The sequence below is a fragment of the Felis catus genome, chromosome C1 (assembly GCF_018350175.1).
Source record: "Felis catus isolate Fca126 chromosome C1, F.catus_Fca126_mat1.0, whole genome shotgun sequence".
Classification (NCBI taxonomy): domain Eukaryota; kingdom Metazoa; phylum Chordata; class Mammalia; order Carnivora; family Felidae; genus Felis; species Felis catus.
Window position 1 is genome coordinate 192,875,591 of NC_058375.1, and position 21,940 is coordinate 192,897,530.

At 43.5% G+C, this 21,940-nt stretch overlaps 2 long non-coding RNA genes across 5 annotated transcripts in view; both read right to left on the bottom strand.

Moving 5' to 3' along the window:
- LOC102900246 overlaps window positions 1–21,940 on the bottom strand; it is a 75,598-nt gene that overhangs the window by 22,013 nt on the left and 31,645 nt on the right. The gene's annotated exons all lie outside the window — the stretch shown is intronic.
- Window positions 2,591–6,216, bottom strand: LOC123379255. The gene is made up of 2 exons (XR_006583498.1): window positions 6,173–6,216; window positions 2,591–3,931 (listed from the first exon to the last, which is right to left on the bottom strand). It is a non-coding gene; the product is annotated as an uncharacterized LOC123379255 (long non-coding RNA).

Sequence of the window (21,940 nt, forward strand, 5' to 3'; positions counted from 1 at the left end):
CTAGTGGGTAGAGACCAGGGATGCTCCTACATATCCTGTAGGTCACAAGACAAACCCCCACAGCGAAGAATGAATGTGATGACCCCCGCAGCGAAGGGGTTGAGAAGCCTTGCTTAAATGAAAAATGCTCTAAGTTCATATAGAAGTGTCCTTCTGGAGTTACAAGGATGAGGGTTATCAACTTTGTGCCTAATAATTAAGAGAGGAGGGTCCTTGCATATCCAGCAAATTTAAATTACCTGATAAGTTGGTATTTCATAAAATATTTGCTACTCCTTTTCATAATATCAATTGCTCCCTATCGAATGAAATTATTTCTTCTTAATACCCAATGTATTTGAACTCTGTGGACGGTGACACCACAGAAGAAAAATCCGGGAAAGAGTCATGAAGAGCTCGATTTGTCACTGTTTACATTTCTCTTTGCTCAGGAAGATGAGAGAGAGAATGAGCTAAATGCTTTGCTGGAATAAAATAAAACCCACACCCACAACATCAGATAATGCTGTGACAAGACATCACTCCCTTGAAACTCAGAAACACTCTCACCAAGAAACGTGGAAGCTCAGGGTTGCATAAATAAAAAGGAATTAAAAAAAAAAACTTATTCCAAAAAACAGTGTCCTTAACAAAGGAACATCAGCTCTACATGAGAATTTTTAAAACACTCAGGTTGGAGTAGAACAGAAGCAGGAAGATATATTTAGACACAAATGCCGTAACTGTTTTCCTTTGAAAATCACTCTCCCGAAAGTTCTCTAATTAGGCAAATTAAAGGGATTTTAAATGCCTTCTCATATTTGTTTATTAGTGTAGATTATTGTTTCTTTTTTGTTTGCAAATAGTACAAGACAAAATGGGTTTCATCAGTCAAGGATATTATTCAGGATAAAAACTAGCAGTTATTTGGGGGGGGGGGATGAAAATTTATACTTGCTTTTAAAACTCCTATCACCACCTACAGATGAGTTATGGAATAAGAACGGGAAAAGGGAGAGAGAAAAAAAAGACTCATGGAGACTTTGCCTTTAACATCTTTGAGCTGAATCCTTGATATTCATTATTAATGCGTTATGTTCGTAATGGTCATTACAATCAAAATTTATTTGCCCGATTATTCCCTTTTTGACCCATGGGTCACAGAGCATCTTATTTACAATTCCGGTTCAAAAGGAAATTGAACAAGGGGAAGAACACAAAAATAGCCTCGGTGCTGTGTTGATGAACAAGCTGAGTTGGGCCTCTAAACCCCTGACCTCACTTTTGGGATTTGGTGCGAGAGAAATGCGTGTTCAAGGGAGGGCTGGGCAGAATGCCGGCCGAGTACGCAGCACTGGCTCTCATGTAGCCGCTTAGACGCCAGACAACGAGAAAAAAAGACAGACGTGAGGGTTCATGAAAGCCTAATAAAATCTACTTCAAACCACGGCAGGGTAGGGTCAAGAGACCTCGGGAGAATCCCAAAGCGGACGTGAGTGACAGCTGAAGTCAGCATCTTTCCCGGAAGGTCCCATTGCCTTACTTTGGTTGGCACCCAGCTCAAGAGCCCATCACACTGGCTCAGGGTCACTCAGCTTGCAGAGCTACTTCTCCAGCCTTCAAAGCCATCTTAGCTGTCCCGATGTCCCCCTCGGACCCAGTCAAAGATGTCAAAGCAGACACAGGCTGAACATGCACGGAGGAGGAGGGGGAGGAGAGGGAGGAGGAAGAGGAGGGAGAGGAAATAACCAGGAAGCACCCATGAAAACGTGCATAGGAGAAAAGCAAGCCCATACTTCCAGATGGAGTCTATTTTACTTTTAGATAAATAATTGGAAATATTGTATAATACAGGCGACTGGGTGGCTCAGTCAGCTGGGCCTCTGACTCTCGATTTCGGCTCAGATCATGATCTCATGGTTTGTGAGTTCGAACCCCGCGTCAGGCTCCATGCTGACAGTGCAGACCCTGCTTGGCATTCTCTCTCTGCCCCTCCCTTGCTCGCATGCCCGTTCTCTCTCTAAATAAATAAGTAAACTTTAAAAAAAAAAAGAAAAATTATATAATCATACCTACCTTTTATTGTTTACTACATGCCAAGTTCTTTCTAAATACTCAGCATATATTAACTCACTTAATCTCCACATCAGCTCTCTGTAGTTTGGACCACCATCACCCACTTTATGGATAGGGAAGCTGAGGCATATATCCCTGGTTACAAGCTAGTAAATGACAGACATGGAAAAAGATTCTGGATAGTCTGATTTATGAGCCCGTGCACGTCCTTCACTGTCTTACGTTGGCACTCACTTACCCAATACCTATACCGGATAGCTATTACCGCATTCTATATTTTATACAGAGACTGAGAAGTAGAAAGGCTGTGTGACCATCCCACAAGTGATGATGCAGTGAGAATCCAAGTGTCTAAGGCTGCTATTATGTTTTTCGGCAGGACTGATCATATTTAAGCAAACAATTTAACGAAAACACCCCTGGAACCAAGTCCTATTCAACAGATACATTAACATTATAAGTAAATAAACACACACACACACACACACACACACACACACACACACACACACAAATGAAGATAATATACCCTTTGTACCAGCGAGATTGTTCTCTAATTACTTTATGTACATGAATGCCTGAAATTGCACCGATAAGCCCCTTGAGTGCAGGAACATATATTTTGTTTGTAAATATCCTAGTATACTGACATGAAGTATGCCTGGCAATTACTAGTATAATGAGTCAATCAATCTGTCAATCAACCCACATTTATTTGTTGAATGCCTACTATCAGAGGCATCAGAAGATGAAAGGTCATAAGAGAAATAGATTAACTTCCATTTAATGGCAAATGGGGTAAAGTAAATACTTTAAACATCAGGAATAGAAGCATACCCCACTTCTTCATTATCAAAAGAACTCAATTTTATTGGGGGTGGCAAAGTACCCCTCCCCTCTCCCAGATTCCCTTATGGATAGAGGTGACCGTGGAAATCAGTGCTGGCTGATTGCTAATGAAAGCAAGAATCACAGGGCGGGGCTTCCAGGGGACCCTCTGGGGCAGAGGCGAGGGCCTCTGCCTTTCACTCTGCACTTCCTCCTTGTTTAACTTGCTAGAGCATAAACACAATGCCTGCTGGTGAAGCCACGGTGACTGGAAGGAGCCCAGGTCCTCAGTGACTTCCTCAGGCACCAGCACCTGCTTTGGACCGCCCGCCCAGATTCTTTGTCCTGTGAGGACAACGCCAGTGTTCTTTGTGTAAGCTGAAAAAACCAGGTCTCTCTTCCGTGCAGGTGAACTAAATCCTAACTGACCGGGACGGCTTACTGGGTCTGAACTTTCTCTCCTTTTCCTGGTTTTGAGGAGTACGTGTCTTCTGATTCCGCCTACATGATCACAGGTAGACATATGAGAAAAAGGGAAAGAAAAACCAAAAGGGGTACAACGAAGCATTACTAATCGTGCATTATGTAACTTTTACAGGTTTAGCTATTTGGGGAAAGTATCTGGAAAGAAAAACAGATTTGTTATAATTTTTTTTTCCTGCCATGTCCCCCCATCTGTTTATTTTTTACACCTCATTTTGATGAAATCACTGCTCATGCTATTTTCCTCCTAAGGTCTCTTCAATATGAGGTTTTGAATGATTTCCTACTTGGCTTCTCCAGTTGATTTTAATTTCCATTTTTTGCTCCAAAATAAACTCCTAGCGTGACATACAGGATCTTCTAGACCATAGTGGGTTTGCAACGTTACGTAGTGTATTCTTAGCGTTGATATCTTTATCACTCCTGAATGGTAGCTGTTCCACTAAAGTCTTCATAGAACTTCTAAGGAGGCCATTAAAAGACTGTTCAAAAGTATTGCTAAAGGAATCAGCATGCTCTTTCCGATGTTTAAATAGTCTTCTGCTCACCGCCCAGCCTTAATAACCTCAAATAGCAAAGGAAAAAATATTTAAGTCGAGCTCAGTACTTGTTAAAATATTATATATATTTTCAACTTCACAGAAGTTAAAAAATTAGAAACGTAAAGGTAACGTTAAAAAAACTTTACGAAGTTAATGTCAATATATCCCCAGGTAAACTCTATATCTGAGGTAAAAACACCATCTCACTGTACTTAAGTGCCTCGTTGTTGAGAGAAAACTTGGCTTGAGATTAGGAATTTATCAGAACGGCTGCTTTATTTACCGCCAACGTGAGTCCTCCCCAGCTTTCAATTAGTCCGTCAACCTAACTTTGAACTTGGTCATGGGAAAAAATAGTCCAACATAAAGGTAGTAAATGAAGAAGCAAACTCAGAAAAACTTGCCTGGTCTTTATTCAAGTTCCATAAACTCATGAATACCTAGGAGGCGAAGTGTGGGGCGGACGCATTGCTCTGTGGTATGGGAAATTTATTCTCTCTGGCAGTCTCTGGCTACTCTTTGCACAGCCCCTAAGCACAGAGGACTACGCCACCCAGTTTTCTCCAAAACTCCCCTTTCCCCTACCTGTGTTCTTAGGCACTTCTTCCTCCTGGCTCTCCTCCCCCTTCTCCTCCCTGACTATAACCCGTGTGCTATTGCAGGACAATTCTGTGGGGGCAGTCGAGGAGAAACAAGGAAAATGTGGGGAAGGACAAAGGGGTAAACCTTCATCCTTCACTCCTTCTGTCCCTTATAGTTTTTTTCCATGGCCTGCTGGGGGAGGGAAGAGAAGCCTCCTACCACACACAGCGCACAAGTCCTTCGTGGTCTGGTTCCTGCATTTTCAAATGTAGTGTAATTGCCTAAATGGACCAATTCCTCGAGGAACCGTACCCAGCTCAGCTGGAGCATCAGCCGGTGTGGGCTAGGCAGCCCCCTGACCTCTTAAGCTGTGCATTCTTCTCCTGCACTCTTTCCGCATTTCACACGTTTCTACACAGGGAGCAGCTTGAGAGCAAAAAACATCTTTCATCTATATTTCCAGGGCCTAGCAGCCTTGCTCAGTGACTGGCTCAAAAAACCAGTTGTTTAAAAAATATTTGTTGTAGCATGAACGCATAGCCCCAAGATTTTTCCAACTGCCTCCTCCCAGAGCCCCTGCTCTGGTCTCCACCCAGGTTTCCCCTCCCCAAAGTAACTCTTACGTGGTGAAGAGGGAAGGTGAAGTGAATTGAGGTGTTTTCTTGAAATGGAAATGAAGCTACTTAGGTCCTTTTGCTAGGCTGAGATCCAGAATTATCACCCGTGTGAACCTTGGTCTCTAAATGTGGGGGGTGGGGGGGAGACGTAGTAGGGTGTCCCTGGAGAGGCTGACTTCCCTTAAATGGGTGGGGCTTTTTAAAAGAACAAAGGTGAAGATATGGTTATAGATAAAAACAGCCAACATGCAGTTAGCCTTTATTCTTTAAAGATGCTATTGTAAATATGTTACATCTATTGCCTCCTTTACTCCTTTAGTTAATTCTATGAGGTCTTAATGTTCTCCCTGAGTTAGAACTCAGGTACCTTTTCTTCAATCCATTAATATCTACTCAACGAAGTATTACTAGGCATTGAGAAAAAAAAAGTGTGTGTCCGTGGAATCTTAACAACAACAACAAAAAAGAAACAACTTAGAGAGAACAACAGATTGGTGGTTACCAGAGTCGTGGAGTGAGGGGTGGGGCGAATGGATGAAGGCAGTCAAAGGTACAAACATCCACTTATAAGATATGTACATCCTGGGGATGTAATGTACAGCATGGGGACTACTGTATTGTATATTTGAAAGTTTCTAAGAGAGTAGATCTTAAAAGTCCTCATCACAAGAAAAAAATATTGACGTTAACCAAACATATTGCAGTGATCATTTCCCAATATATATATGTATGTCAAATCATCGTGTTGACCCCTAAAACTTACACAATGTTATGTGTCAATTATATCTTAGTAAAGCTGGTGGGGGGGGGGGGGGATGGAACAGCTTCCAAAAGAAAAACACAGTAAGACCTTGGTTTGCAAGAATAATTCGTTCCAGAAACATGCTTGTAATCCAAAGCCCTTGTATATCAAAGCAAATTTCCCCATAAGAAATAATGGAAACTCAGATGATTCGTCCCACACCCCAAAAATATTCATATAAAAATGGTTATAATGCTGTAATATAATACAAAATAATGAAGAAAATACAAAATATAAAGAAAAATAAATTAATCTGAACTTACCTTTGAAAACCTTCGTGGCTGGTGGGAGGGAGACAAGAGAGAGGAGAGTTATTGTGTAGGACAACTTTCACTATCACTAACGGAATCACTGCTATCTGTTGGCTCAATGGAATCTTTTTTGTAGCACAGTATTAATAAACTTGTCATATACTATATTGAATGTAACTGGCAATAAGGCAGCAGAGGGTCTCTATCTGCAGGCAGCCTGACCTAGAATGAAGCAAGGCATTCCTAAGCTTACTCTTGTATGGACAAGCAAAGGACTGTATGCAGGTGCTTTGAAGTGACCAAAAATACCCTAGTGCTGGTTGTGGGCACCTCCCGATGTTCTGAAAAATCACTGATTTCAGCCAAACACTGTGGCCTGAGACCAAGCATCTGAGCATGGGAGACGATCACCCACAATCCTACAGACAGGGAGAGGCAGAGAGAAAGGGAGAGAGAACCGTGGCCCAGTTGTGATCATGTGACATTTGACATCATGTACTACTCGTATTGCAAATCATCGCTCGTTTATCAAGTTAAAATTCATGAGAAATGTTTGCTCCTTTTGCGGAACACTCACAGAACAAGATACTCACAATCCAAGGTTTTACTGTAAGTAAGTAAATGTGACAGGTACATAGGAGCATAGAGAAACGTGTATCCATTAGTAAGAATGTTAAGATAAAAACTCTGTGCTCCTGTAATCTACAGCCATACAAACATGTAGTAAGGACTGAAAGGGAATGTCCAAAAATGAGAGCACTTAGGTTGGAATGATGGATAGTATCTTTTTTTATATGTTATTGCTATTGATAAAAGCTTGTAATATAGAAATGTACCTCCAATGAACTAGACATATGTTTCAATGAATATCAAGGCCAACACATATGGGACTCTATTAGAGAAATTTTTTTTTTAATTTAAGTAGGCTTTTTTTTTTTAAGTAGGTTCCCAACATGGGGCTCAAATGCATAATCTTGAGATCAAGAGTTGTGACTCAGCCTGACTGACTGAGCCAGCCAGGTGCTCCTCTTAGAGAATTCTTTACTTTCCCATCATCTTTTATTTTTAGTCTCTCCCTTTTCCCCCAAACCCCCAAGCAGAGTTCTCGCTTTAGACACTGAAAAGAGGGAAGAGAATTGACTTTCATTGAGTTGGTTAAGAAGACTGGGGCTTGGGGGCGGTATCTTGGCCTCAGCCTTCGTCTCTCCATTAGCCCCCACCCTATTGACTAGGGACAACCGGTGTTGCCTCCATCTTGTCTAAAATGGTACATAGGGGCGCCTGGGTGGCTCAGTTGGTTAAGCGTCCGACTTCGGCTCAGGTCATGATCTCACCGTCTGTGAGTTTGAGCCCCGCATCAGGCTCTGTGCTGACAGCTCAGAGCCTGGAGCCTGCTTCAGATTCTGTGTCTCCCTCTCTCTGACCCTCCCCCGTTCATGCTCTGTCTCTCTCTGTCTCAAAAATAAATAAACATTAAAAAAAATAATAAAAATTAAAAAAATAAAATGGTGCATAAATACAACTTCAAACCCTTCCTTCCAACCAAACCAGCACCCCTCAGCCCTCCTATAAGGAAATTCTGGAGTCACCAGCAGCAGAATGTCGCCTGTATAGCAGGCCCCAGCAGGCTTTTTCCTCCATGGAACAGAGGAGAGAATCTTGGGTCTGAAACAACCAGGGTGGCAGTGAAAGAGGAAATAAAAAAGGTCTTGGCAGAAAGTCAGTGAGAGATGACTCTAAAGCTGATGAGGATAAAGAGTGGTCTCAATTCAAAGGTTTGCGCTGGTAGGTTGGCCTTCCCATATCTCCTGGCCCAAGGCCATCCACCCCCAGAAACACATACTCCAGATTGTCCTGCCAAATAGGGATCCTACCTCGCCAACTTTGACTGGCTCAGAAGTGTGAGAATCCCTGACCCCCAAACTGGGCTGGAAGGGAGGTCCAGGGAGGGTCAGGCCAAGGCTGCCAGGGAGGATCGGTTCCCAGCTCTCCAAGCCAGAGGAAACTTTCTGAGGGAACGCCTTCTCAGCCCTGCTCATCTCCTTCCGTGGGTTAGGCAGTTTGCGAAGTTCATGGGTTTCTGTGGGCTAGGCAGACCAGCCTTGTCTAGGCCTTTAGGCAACTTGCTCAACTGTTTCTATGGGAAAATCCATGCTAAACTTCGAAGAACCAACTATAAATGAGCCTTTGGAACTCAGTTGCCCCTAACTGGACCCTGTCCACACAGTCCACGTGAGTGAGGAATTTGTTGGTCATTGCCCACAGGCTTTTGCCAGATGGTTAATTTTTATTGCCATGGCTCGTTTTCTCGCCATACTCTTTCCCAGCAAATAATTGCTTAAACAGAAATTTATTTTTTTAATTCAGATTTTAAAAATAGATAAATAAGACACTACAGATACAGTTAAATCCTCCCAAAACTCCTCCTCGATTTTGTTGCCTATCCTTATTCTTCAGGTGGGACCATTTTCCTGAATTTGGTCTTTCTCATTCTATGCATGATTCGATAGCTTCACTACATATGTACGTACCCATCAGTAACATATAGGTTTGTTTGCATATTTTCAAACTGGATGCAAATGGCGCTCTGGACTTGCATCTCTGCTACTTAGTTTTTGCTCAACATTGTTTTTGAGATTTATTCATATTAACATGGCCCTAGTGAATTTATTTTTTTATTTATTATTGTTTTTTTAATTTACACCCAAGTTAGTTAGCGTATAGTCCAATAACGATGTCAGGAGTGGAATCCAGTGATTTGTCCCCTATGTATATAACACCCTGTGCTCATGCCAACAAGTGTCTTCCCCTTACCCATTTAGCCTATACCCCCACCCACAACCCCTCCAGCAACCCTCAGTTTGTTCTCTATATTGAAGAGTCTCTTGTGTTTTGTCCCTGTCCATGTTTTTATATTATTTTTTTCTTCCTTTCCCTTCTGTTCATCTGTTTTGTATCTTAAATTCCACATGTGAGTGAAGTCATAGGATATTTGTCTTTGACTGACTAACTTCGCTTAGCATAATACACTCTAGTTCTATCCACATTTAATACTCCATTGTGTGTGTGTGTGTGTGTATGCCACATCTTCTTTCTCCATTCATCTGTCAATGGACATTTGGGCTCTTTCCATACTTTAGCTATTGTCAATAGTGCTGCTATAAACACTGGGGTGCATGAATTTTTTTTAAGAGTGGAGGGGGAGCATGATCAGGGGAGGGGCAGAGAGAAAGAGAGAGAGAGAGGATCCCAGGCAGGCTCCACACTGTCAGCACAGAGCCTGACACAGAGCTCAAATTCACAAACCATGAGGTTTTGACCTGAGCCAAAATCAAGAGTAAGACACAACCAACCGAGCTACCCAGGCACCCCAATCTAGTGGATTTATCTTCAATTGTAGCATTCATTATGTAAATACATCACATTACTATTATTAGAGTTGACCCTTGAACAACCACGGGGGTGTGGATGCCCCGCACCGTTGAAAATCTGTGGATACATTTGACTCCCCCAAAAGGTAACTGCTAATAGCCTACCATGGACCGGAAGACTTACCTAACACAAACAGTAGATTAACACATATTTTGTATGTTACATGCATTATATACTGCATTCTTGCAATAAAGTAAGCTAGAGAAAAAAATGTTACCAAGAAAACCATAAGGAAGAGAAAATGCAGTTACAGTACTGTACCGTATTTATTGAAACAAATCTGCACATAAGTGGATCTGCACAGTCCAAAACCACACCAAAGGGTCAACCGTGTTCCATGTTCTATGCCCGTTCCTTTCATTGTGGTATTTAAGTGTAGTATTCTATTACATAAAGATACCATAGTCTGTCCCTCAGTTCTCAGAAGTGGAACAGCTGAGTGGTACAGCACGAACAGAGCAGATGATAACGTCCAATAGCGGTTGAGCAAGGAGCATCCCAGCAGTGGCTGGGACTTCCTGATGTTTCACAACCTCAGACACACCTGGTATTGCCAGACTCCTTCGTTTTTTGCCCACGTGATGGACGTGACGTGTAATCTCATTTTGGGCACGATCTTTTTTCACAAATTGAAAAAGGATTTTTTTCAAAATTCTCTTTTAGGTCAGCGGTTCTCAAAGTGTGTTCCGGGAACCCTGAAAGGCACCCGAGACCCCTTCAGCCAGTTGTTGGGGCCACAACTATTTCCTAAGAGCACCAAGACGTTATGTGCCTCGTTCGCTCCCAGTCTCTCACAAGTGGAATCCTCTCACATGGAATTCTCCAGAGGCACCATGACAGGCACAGGTGCAGCAGACTGTGTGATCACCCAGCTGTCCTCTCTGAAGCCAGACATTAAGGAGGTTGGCAACAGTCTAAAGCAACGTCACTTTTCTAAGGACTTTTACCTTGGCAAAGATGATGATTTCTCATTTTTAAAAAATGCGGTACCAAAATGGGTTTGTTATCGTTCTCACATGAATTAATAAATATTTTAACTATTTTGGCATTAATTTCTAATGTAAACAAATATCACAAGATATACATACAAACAAAAGCTCTTTGAAGTCCTCAGTAATATTTAAGAGTGTCAAGGAGCCCTCCTGAGACCCAAAAATTGAGAAGTCGCTTGGATAGAGTACACACTTTTGTTCTCACTGCCCACTTAAAGTAATGCCAGCTGACTTTTAGAGGGTGCTTCCTGCCCTGGGCCGTCATGCTAAGTGCCCGAGGGCCACTTTTTCTTTGATCTCCTTGACACTCCTGTAAAGCAGCTACTGTCATTGGCCCCAGCGAGGGAGAGAGCGGGCTGAGGCTGTGGGTGATTGGGTGGTGTGCCTGAGGTCAGGCACGGGGTTGAAGCCCAGCCCCGTGGCCGGCCGGCAGAGGCCCCCCGCCCTTCACCAGCCCAGACTCTGTCCTCCTTCTGTACCCCTCCGGCTTTCTCCTCTTAATCATTCTCTGAGTCAACCATCTTGAAACTATCTACTCATCTTTGAATCATCGTCCCCTTTTCCCTTGAAATGAGGTGAATTCCCTTCCCAGGGCAGCAGAGGGGCGGGGGCTCCGAGGCCAGCTTCCTACAGCTGGAGCTGCATGCAGTGAGCATGGCCAGGCCCCAAGCTTCCGGGCAGGGGAGCCAGGAGACCAGGGAGATGCACAGGATGCAGGGCTGGAAACAGAACTCCCCCCCCCCCCCCGCCCTCCCAAGAGGGCGCTGCTAAACAGGACAGCATTTGCAGGACGAGATCTGGAAGGCCAGATTGCCAAGGCCTTGGAATAGAAAGGTAGATCCTTTTCCTCGGGATTTCTTTGCTTCAGGCCCATAGGTGGAGAGGAAGTGTTAAAGCCAGACATCTGCCTCTTACTCATATCCATCTCTTAATCTCTCTTCCCACTCACTGACTTTCTTCATTCAGCAAATACAATGGTGTGATAAGTGGGTTGTGGCGGGGTAATAATAACAGCTGACATTTACTGGTGCGAAAGGACGCAGGTGCCTGGAAATGGGGCTGGAGAAGAAAATGAGAGCCAGCTCCTGAAGGAAAGAGATTTTACAAGGAAAGTTTAATCAAAGGAGCAATCTGTTCGGATTCGCTCTTTACAAAGATCCTCTGGCTGCAGAGTGGAGAATGGATTGCGGAAGAGCGAAGCGGAGGCAGAAAATAACGGTGCCTGGAATCGGCATGGGACTAGTAGGGACGGATGAAGTCAAGTGACGGAGGGGCGGCCAGAAGCAAAGATGTGAATGGCTTCTGGTACGCCTCAGATTATTGCCATAGCCTCCTAACTGGATTGCTCACCACCAGGAGTCTTTTCCTTCCAATTAACCCTGGATATCACCACCAGATTAACCTTCCTTATATACGACTTATCACTATAGGAGTCCTCAACACACTACTGATTAAATGCATTTGCTCTAGAGCCAAGCAGCCTGGGTTCAAATCCTATGTCAACCACTTTCCTGTGCCCAAGTTTCCTCACTTAAAAAATGAGACACTGAAAAATGAGACAGAGGGTTGCTATGGGTCAATGTATACAAGAGCACTTATACCATTATCTATATACAAGAATCTTCAATTAAAACATTTAAACTATTATAGCATTTGTGTACTCAGAAACCTTCAATAGAAAACCTTCTATTTCCATTTTAAAATTCTGTGGCCTCCCTCTCCAGAGCCTTCATAATCCAACCCCACCACGTTACCCAGCCGCATCAGATTCTGTTCCCCAAACGCGTCCATAAATACACCAGACACGGCACCTTTGTGCCTCGGTCACGCTGTTTCCCTCATTTCAAATGCCTTTCCTCTCCCCATCTCCCCTCCCCAATTCTTCTGCCCCTTAAATGCTCATCACCACTTGTAGAACAATGACTCCAAATGCAATGACTGGTGACCATACCTGTGTAATCATTTTGCTCCAAGCAGGACAGCATGTCGTTCCTCCCAGGAGGCTACCACCCCAAATAACTCACAAAGCCACTCACGCTCATCCTTGTCACTGCTTTCTCAATGCTGAGTACTCACAGAAGGCCCAGAGCATAAACTTGTCTTTCTCATGCTTCGTGGAGCACCATGGATGCCCTCAGAAGCCCATAAATAAAAAATAACTTTGGTATGAGTTAAGTTTTCATCAGGACCATCAGCTATGAAATATTTAAAGGCTCTCTTGGGTTATTAAACCGAACCAACGTTGTGTGTTAAACAGAGACAGGACCAAAAATATATGAATTAATTGACCAAAATATGTTTTAAGGGAAGCAAAGACTTAGCCTAAACAGGACTTCATAATGCATATGTGCCCTTCTACGCTTCATGTCTTTTTGTTTTTATGGCTTTATTGAGAAATGATTGACAAACAAGAGACTGCCCAATATTAAAGTGCGCAGTTTGATAAATCTCATGTTCTCTTAACCACAGAGCTTTGTAACAATCGGCATTTGTATCAGACTACTTGAAACTCCCTTCTATTTTCAAACATGATCCTGAAATGATAGAACCCAAGTTTGCCTACAATGGAGGCTCTCTGCACCTGTTAGTTACTAGAAATTCCTCTTGGTTGGGAAAATATGTTTCAGAATGTGAAACTCAGAAACCGAAAGGATTTCTTTTTCACTGACAAATTAGGGCTTTGCATTTTCAACCCAGGACATTGGAGGCACTTGATTTGTTCTTGGCTTGGAAATAAAAGATTGTCTCCAAATTGGGGCCCTCCTTAACTATAATCTCTCTATAGATTGCACTCAGTTCAATAGAAGGAGCTTGTTGAGAGACAGAAGAGAACTTCTCTGAGTGTTTTCGGAGAGGTTCACACTGAGAGAATGCCGACCGGTGGATCCTGGCAAATGTTTACTTTTTATTGATTCGCTTATTCAACCAACATTTACTGAGTCCCTGCTTTCTGCTGCTGGGTAGCCCTGCCCCATCAGCGGTTTACAAACTACTGTGAGACATAAGACACAGATTTCCAGTCCTCACAGTGATCCAGCAGGCAACTGTATCCACCTTCCCAGATTCTTAACTTCTCAATATTTTTTCCATGGAATATTCTGTCTGGAACTGAAGTCTTTCCCCGAGTTCTAGCCAGCTTAGGGTAAGCCCCAACTGTCAATGACTTTCTCAAAAAAAAAAAAAGGCTCCTATTTCCCAAGCCCACAGCTGCCGGCTAATGTCCGGTTGTGAATGGACTCATCACCCAAAGTGGCCCGACCACTGGGTCACCTCGGGCACCTGTCAAAATTACAGATTCTTCGGCCCCAACCCAACCCGATTTGAATCAGCAGTTCTGGGGGAAGGGAGGATTTCCAGATGAGGAAACTGAGGCTCAAAGAGACTAAATCATAGACTGACATCCATACGTGTGAGTACAGAGCCAAGAAAGGACCCCAGATTTGTTCAGTCCCACCGCCTTGATGCTATAATTAGACACAGGAGGGGGTGTGGAGCCATGTTTGCTGCAGCCCCACCCCCCGTCTTGAGTCACAGCCTCCTTATTCCATTTCCCGGAGTCATACATTTCCTCAGCCCCTTCAGAACGTAATCCCAGGTCACGAACTCAAAAGCCCACAATAGACAGGAGGGCACAGGGAAGGACTAGAACAGATTGTGGTGGGGTGAGTGCAGCATCGGAGGAAGGCAAGGAGTCTGGGAAACCAAAGAGTCCCTCCATGTCCAAGCGGGCACCTGCTACTCACCAACCAGCTGTCTCCCAGTGAGAACGTGGGCCCAACAAGATCCAGATTTTCAGGTGAAATCTCAAAATGCCACTCCCATGGTGGCCTTACGCTGTATAACACTCTGTCTCAGAGACTCGAGAGAGAAAATCTGTGGTTGGTCTTGAAGAAGCAAGTCGCTGTGCTGTGAACTCCCTGTGGAGGGGGCCACAGGGCAGGGAACTACAGGCAGTCTCTAGGAAGTGAGGGTCTCAGGCCTAGGTCCAAGGAACTGAATTCTGCCAACAAACCCTGTAAGCTTGGACAAAGATCCAAAATTCCAGAAAAGAATGCAGCGCAGCCAGCATTTTGCTTAGACTTCTGTGAGACCTTAGGCAGAGGACCCAGCTAAGCCATGCCCTGACTCTTAACTTACAGAAGCTGCAAGATGATAAATGTGTGTTATTTTAAGCTACCAAGTTGTGGTCATTCTTACAGAGCAATAGAAAACCAATACACTCTCTGAGGTCTGCTCTTCTCAGACAGGGCTTCAAACTCCAGAGGTTCCTTCTCCCCATCTGCCATCGACATTTCCATCCGTAACCACCCGAGTCTCAGCTGGCTGCCTAGAGAGAAATTAATTGGACAAACTGATTTGCCATTTATGACTTATCTCCCCCTGCTAGGGAGTCTTTGCATTTTGAAAGAGAGGGCTTGGAGAGACACTGGCTCAATCAAAGGTACGATTGACTCAAAATGATAGAATTTCAGAAAATCACTACAGAAAAGTAGAAGTAATTTGGTGCCTGGAGGTTGTCCCAATGGACCTCAAGCCACACCATTGTCTTTACCTAGCAATAAAGTCAGCCCAGCCAAAAACACTCTAAACTTGGAACGGGAGCCAGGAGCCACCTAATTAGGAAGACTTATTAGGGAAAGTCTCCATTTTCCTCTTTGTTACATAGGAGCCAAGACTGCCGCTGCCTGCCTCAAAAGGTTGTTGTTGCACTGTTGGTGGGAATGCAAACTGGTGCAGCCGCTCTGGAACACAGTGTGGAGGTTCCTCAAAAAATTAAAAATAGATCTACCCTACAACCCAGCAATAGCACTGCTAGGAATTTGCCCAAGGGATACAGAAGTGTTGATGCATAGGGGCGCTTGCACCCCCCAATGTTTATAGCAGCACTTTCCACAATAGCCAAATTATGGAAAGAGCCTAAATGTCCATCAACTGATGAATGGATAAAGAAGTTGTGGTTTATATACACAACGGAATACTACGTGGCAGTGAGAAAGAATGAAATATGGCCCTTTGTAGCAACGTGGATGGAACTGGAGAGCGTTAAGCTAAGTCAAATAAGTCATACAGAGAAAGACAGATACCATATGTTTTCACTCTTATGTGGATCCTGAGAAACTTGACAGGAACCCATGGGGGAGGGGAAAGGAAAAAAAAAAAGTTAGAGAGGGAGGGAGCCAAACCATAAGAGACTCTTAAAAACTGAGAATACACTGAGGGTTGATGGGGGGGTGGGAGGGATGGGAAAGTGGGTGATGGGCATTGAGGAGGGCACCTGTTGGGATGAGCACTGGGTGTTGTATGGAAACCAATTTGACAATAAATTTGATATTAAAATAAATAAATAAATAAATAAATAAATAAATAAGGTCATTGTGACGATCATACCAGTTGATGTGTGCATGTAAGGTAATGGAAAATACATATTGGTCTCTGCCCCCCCATTACTGGCACAGAGGTCCTTTGTAACTTCCTAGGTGATAGGGATGTCTTGTGTTCTAGCAAGGTGAATCCGGGTGGGCTCCTGGATGTCTCCTGGATGAAAGGTAGTCACGGGAGAGACTAGGCCATGATTAGAAGCTTGGAATTTTCGGCTCCACACCCCCCACCCTCCATTCTCTTGAGGAGGGAGAAGGGCTAGAAATGTAGCTAATCACTGATCGTGTCTCATGAAATCATCATGAAATCCCCATGTAATGGGGTTCAGGCAGCTTCGAGGCTAGTGAATACATCCATGTACTGGAGGGTGACACACCCCAACTCCATGGGGACAGAAGCTTGGGACCCTCCCAGACCTTACCTTATGTATCTCTTCACCTGGCTCTTCACCTGTTTCCTTCATCAGATCCTTCAATAAACTGTTAAGCATAAGTGTTTCCCTGAGTTCTGTGAACCGCTCTAGTAAAACTAATCAAACCTGAGGAAGAGGCCATAAGAACTTCAATGGTCAATTGGATAGAAGTTGTGGGTAGCCTGGGGACCTACAATCTGCGTTTCCTGACCGAACTGTTGACCTGTGGGATCTGACCCTAATTCCAGGTAAGTAATGTCAGAATTAAGTCGAACTGTAGAACACCCACTGGCGTCAGAGAATTCCTTGGTGGGGGTCACATATCTGGTGATCGATGTGTCAGAGGCATTGCAAATGTGATAGGCACGTAACAGTAAAGGAAAACACAGGGAGGAAAAGACTGAATTTTTCTACTCAATGTGAAATCACTCTGTAAGTAAAGAAATATATTCATAAAAACAAAATGAAGTGATATGGCAACCACAGGTCACTTAAGCCAAAAAGATCCCGGTGCACACATTATGATTTCAGCCTTGAAGCTTCACTACTGACCTTGCCCCGTCTATTGTCAGACCTTTGTTTCCTGGCCACCTCTCAGTTTCAGCCGGAGGCTCCCAGCATCCATGCAGCTGACAAAGGCCAGGGAGGACTGAGATGACACTCACCTTACACCCCAGCACGTGCTAATCAGGGAGGAAGAGGCCTTTGGGAAGGTCACGCAGATGTCTGCAGAGTCCCCTGACACCAGACCAAAAGCAGCCCGTCAGAGTCCCCAGACTCCAAAAATGAAATCACCCCTAGAGGTAGCGAGAGCCCGAGTCCTTCAGACCCAAACAGTCAGGGCCCTGAGACCTCTAGAACTCTCTCTCATCAGCAGGGATTCACTGTAGCCAAATCTCCATTTCAAATGGCAGGAGCAAGCGACCACATTTCTCTGATGTCTATGTGGCTTAGCGCGAAACCCACATTAGGCAAGGTGTTTTATTGTATTCAAATGGATAAGAAAAAGAGTGGGAAGGAAGGACAGATGATGATTTATCCTCTTTATAGTCAAACAGACAGAAAAAAACAAAAACAAAACACATGAGCAGAAATAAGCCATTCCTGTTTTAAAGCCAGGGGTGGAAGTCAAGGATCACACGACTGATTGGAAGAGGCAAAAACCCCTCATCTCTCACCTAAATTATTAAATTGTAGAATTTAGTAAGGATAGTAACATAATAGTAATTCTAAAACCAGCCATGACAATACTAAACGTTTACTGAGCTCAACATGTGCCTGGCCCGGTGTTGAATGGTTTCCATGCATGCTCTCTCTCAATCCTCACCACAGCCCTGAAGGAAAGCCACCATTATTGCTTTTATTTAACTGATGAAGAGGGGCGCTTGGGTGGTTCAGTCGGTTAAGTGTCTGACTCTTGTTTTCAGCTCAGGTCATGATCTCATGGTTTGTGAGTTTGAGGTTCGAGCCCCACGTCGAGCTCTGTACTGACAGTGAGGAGCCTGCTTGGGATTCTCTCCCTCTCTCTCTTCCTCTCTCTCTCTCTCTCTCTCTCTCTCTCTCTCCCTCCCCTGCTTTCTCTCCGTGTCAAAATAAATAAAATAAAACTTTTTAAAAAATAAATCATTAAAAAAAATAAATAATTGATGAAGAAACCAAAGCTTGGCGAAGTTAGACAATTATACAAGGTCATATACAACTAACAAACAGTAAAGCTGGCTCTTGAAGCGGGCTAGGTCTGCCTCCAGAGCCTGGGCTCTTCCCCATTATGCCATCTTGCCCCCCCAAAATGGACGGGCACAACTCTGCCCCCTTGACCACAAGTCTGCTCCTGTTTCTCCCACCCTTGTTCTCCCAAGAGCCTTGTCAGATGTGCCTGGAGAAAGGGTTCCCTGCACAGTTCCCCGAACCTCATGATGACCTTCCCTTCTTCAGAGAAAAGGCAATAAGCCCCACGATACCTGTTAATATTAACAGTAGCATCAACACCATTGGTACTTGCTCCTCTCCAGTAATAAAACATACCGTTTTCAGAAAGTGAGAATCTTCTTTATTGGAGGCAATCTAGATAACTCCGCTTCGCCCACAACTTGGTGCCAATAAACAAATGGATATAGTCTTGGCAACTGAGGAAGAAATTGTTGGCTTTGCCTGGAACACTTTCCCTGCGTGGCCAGGACCTGACCCAAAAGCAATAATACCTTTTTATATTGTTGAGGTACTTTGCAAAACTAGATTTGGTTGCGTCATCTTCTTTAAAGACTTAAAATTAGTAAGCAGGAGACAATTGAAGGCTAATAGGTTTATAGTAGCATCGAAGAAAGAAGCATAGGTTAAAAAAGTATCCAACGTTCGCAACCTGAAATTAACAGTGCATTGGAAGAATGTCAAGTTTAGGCAGAAATGAGAGCAAAAACCATAGGCGCCATAGTAGCCTCTGTGTGGCAGAGTAGATGATCATTAAATGGACATACGGTACCCAAAAAGGTCAACGTTCACTTGAGGTTGCTTTCTCAAGTGTTGCCGTTGAGAAAGAACACTTTCTCAAGTGTTCTGTGTTGCCGTTCCACAGAACAGATCTAGTCCTTCGTGTTACAGGGAGTTGCCAGGATTATAGTGGGGACGTGTCTCTAATTATAAAGAAGAAAGGGAAGAAGTCAAAGATGAAAGATTAGAAGGAAGACTGAGGGGAAAAGGAAGGAAGGAGAAAAAAGAGGAAAAGCAAAAAATGTGGACTGCAAGTGAAACCCAGTGGGGACAAGTCAAGTCTGTATCACGACAATAAAAAGATTTTCAAATTTCCAAGTACGAAACTTCATGAAACGTAGGTATTAAAAAAATATAAAAACAAAAAAAATCAGATAGCATATTGGAACTCTTGGTATCAGAATCTAACCTGTAATTCAGAAAATAATCGCGATGTTTAATGCCACAGGAAGGAGTGGAAGGTCATGGTAAGAGGGAATATTAGTTTGAATGATATCTGTACTATATAGGTAAACTAAATAGCAGTTTTCCAATTTTCGGTTTTCATAATAATAGCTATCATTTCTTAAGTGCCTTGTGTACCCATCTCTTTGCTAAACACTATTTTTAATACTCTATTTGATTTCATCTTCCCAACAGGTGTACCAGATAACTATAATCATCCTCATTCATGTGTGAGAAAATGGGAAATGAGAGAGGGTACGTTCCTCAAAGATGCCCAGGCAGTAAGAGGCAGAGCTGCTCCTGAGGGCCAGCCCCGTGTGACCGGACTACTCTCAAACCTGCCCGGTCATAAGCATCACCACCCCACCACCAGCATCCACAACAACACCTACTGAGCAGTTTACGTGGAGGGTCACCTCTAACCCCCACCATAACTCCTTGAGGTGGTAACTATTGTCGCTCCCACTTTACAGAACGGGAAACTGAGTCTCAGTTTAATAATGATTTAATAATGCCCATGTTCACCCAGCTAGTAAGGTGCTAGGGTTAGGATATGAACTCAGACAAGCTGACTTCATATGCCAAACCACTGCATGCTTCAATATTCCATACATTTCAGAAATATGAGACTTTCAAACGTACTTACACAAATAATACGGAACTAGCGTCTCAATGAACGTGAATGAGTGGCTTGCCCTTTTGCACTCTGAACATGAGAATTAGCATTGAAATCAGATCAAATTCAGTTACAATTCACCCAATGCAGGGACCCATCAGTTGTGTTTTATTTCCAGTTTCTCATTTTGGTGGAAAATGCTGTAACGAGTTCATGGCGATAAATCACATTAATAGCCTATCGGAATTAGACATTCAAAAAAGGAGCTGATGGCGAGTCTTACTATCTTTCTAAAGCAACAGTACATGAACAAATTCAAAGCAATATTCTGAACAGAAGACAGTGAAGAAATCTGGAAACCCTTCCCTACTACAGGCTTTGAGGTGTATGTATGTTTGTGGACACAAACAACCTGGGCCAGTAGGTCTCGGTAAATGGTTGGGACTTCAGCCATATTTGTCTGGCAATGAGCAGGAAAATTGACAAACTCTGAAGAGTTCAGCTTCTTCCTTTTCCACTCTTCCTGCAGCTATACTTTCACAATACATTGACCAAGTTGTAGGGATTTATCTATCTAATGACCGAGAGGTACTCTAGAACGCGCACGTTCTATGAAACGTGGCTCAGTCAGGAGGAAACAGGCTATGCTGCATTAAAACGTGAGCCAGTGACTTCGCCCAGGAAAGTTACGTTTCTTGCTCCCACAGAGTGCTATGTCAACTGAACAACTCCCCAGAGTACCCGTCCTTCTTTGGGGACACAGTCATCCAGGCTGCTTCACTATCTCGGCACCTGGCCTGCAAGCTCACAGCAGCACCGGGAGCGGAAAAAACAGAGCGACGGGATCCCACACAGGCTCTGACCAGCACATCTGCTACTCTGCTGACAGTTCAAGGGCCAGCATTTGACTCACGGATGAGAGGGCCCAGAAACGTAAGGAAGCACACGCATGCCTAGCGGGGAATAAATGTCTGACACCGAGCATCATATACACGTTTCTGAATTATTACTACCACTGTCGCTGCTGTCACTACGAATACCGTTTATTTATTAAAACCGAAGTTTGTTTCATTCATTTTTTTTTTAAAGAACAAATTTGGGGTCTTCTTAATTCCACTAAGATCATTTTGCTTCATTAATTTTGCTTCTGTATTTAAACGTCTGCAAACTCGTCCGTTCTTCGGGATTTTGTTGTTGTTGTTTCTTTTGTATCTTTTTAAGCTGGGTACTTGATGTTCAATTTTTCTTATTTTCTAATAACCTTCGGGCGAGAAATTTTTCTCTGAATGCCACGTGGGCTGCTTTCTACGGTTTTGATACCTGCTACTTTCCTTGCGGTTTCATTCTGAATATTTTGCGATTTTACCCTGACTCCCTTTTTTTTTTTTTAATTTAAAAAAAAAAACTTTTTTTAACGTTTGTTTATTTATTTTTGAGACAGAGAGAGACAGAGCGTGAATAGGGGAAGGGCAGAGGGAGAGGGAGACACAGAATTCGAAACAGGCTCCAGGCTCTGAGCTGTCAGCACAGCGCCTGACGCGGGACTCGAACTCACGGACCGCGAGATCATGACCTGAGCCGAAGCCTGACGCTTAACCGACTGAGCCACCCAGGCGCCCCCTGACTCCCTCTTTTATCCAAAAACTGAATTACTTAGGAATGTGTTTTAATTCCCAAATGTATAGATTTTGAGTGACTCTCTTGTTGTTAATTTATAATCATATTACATTGTAATTAAATAACATGATACCTATATGATAATAAAAGACAAGGGGTGCCGGGGTGGCTCAGTCGGTTAAGCGCCCGACTTTGGCTCACGATTCATGAGTTCAGGCCCCATGTCAGGCTCTCTGCTGTTGGTGCAGAGCCTGCTTTGGATCCTGTCTCCCTCTCTCTCTGTCCCTCTCCTGCTCTCTCTCTCTCTCTGTTTCTCTCTCAAAAATAAATAAACATTTAAAAAAATATTTAACATGTAATTTCTTTTGTAGCCCATTAGTGCTCTATTTATCTCACTCTCT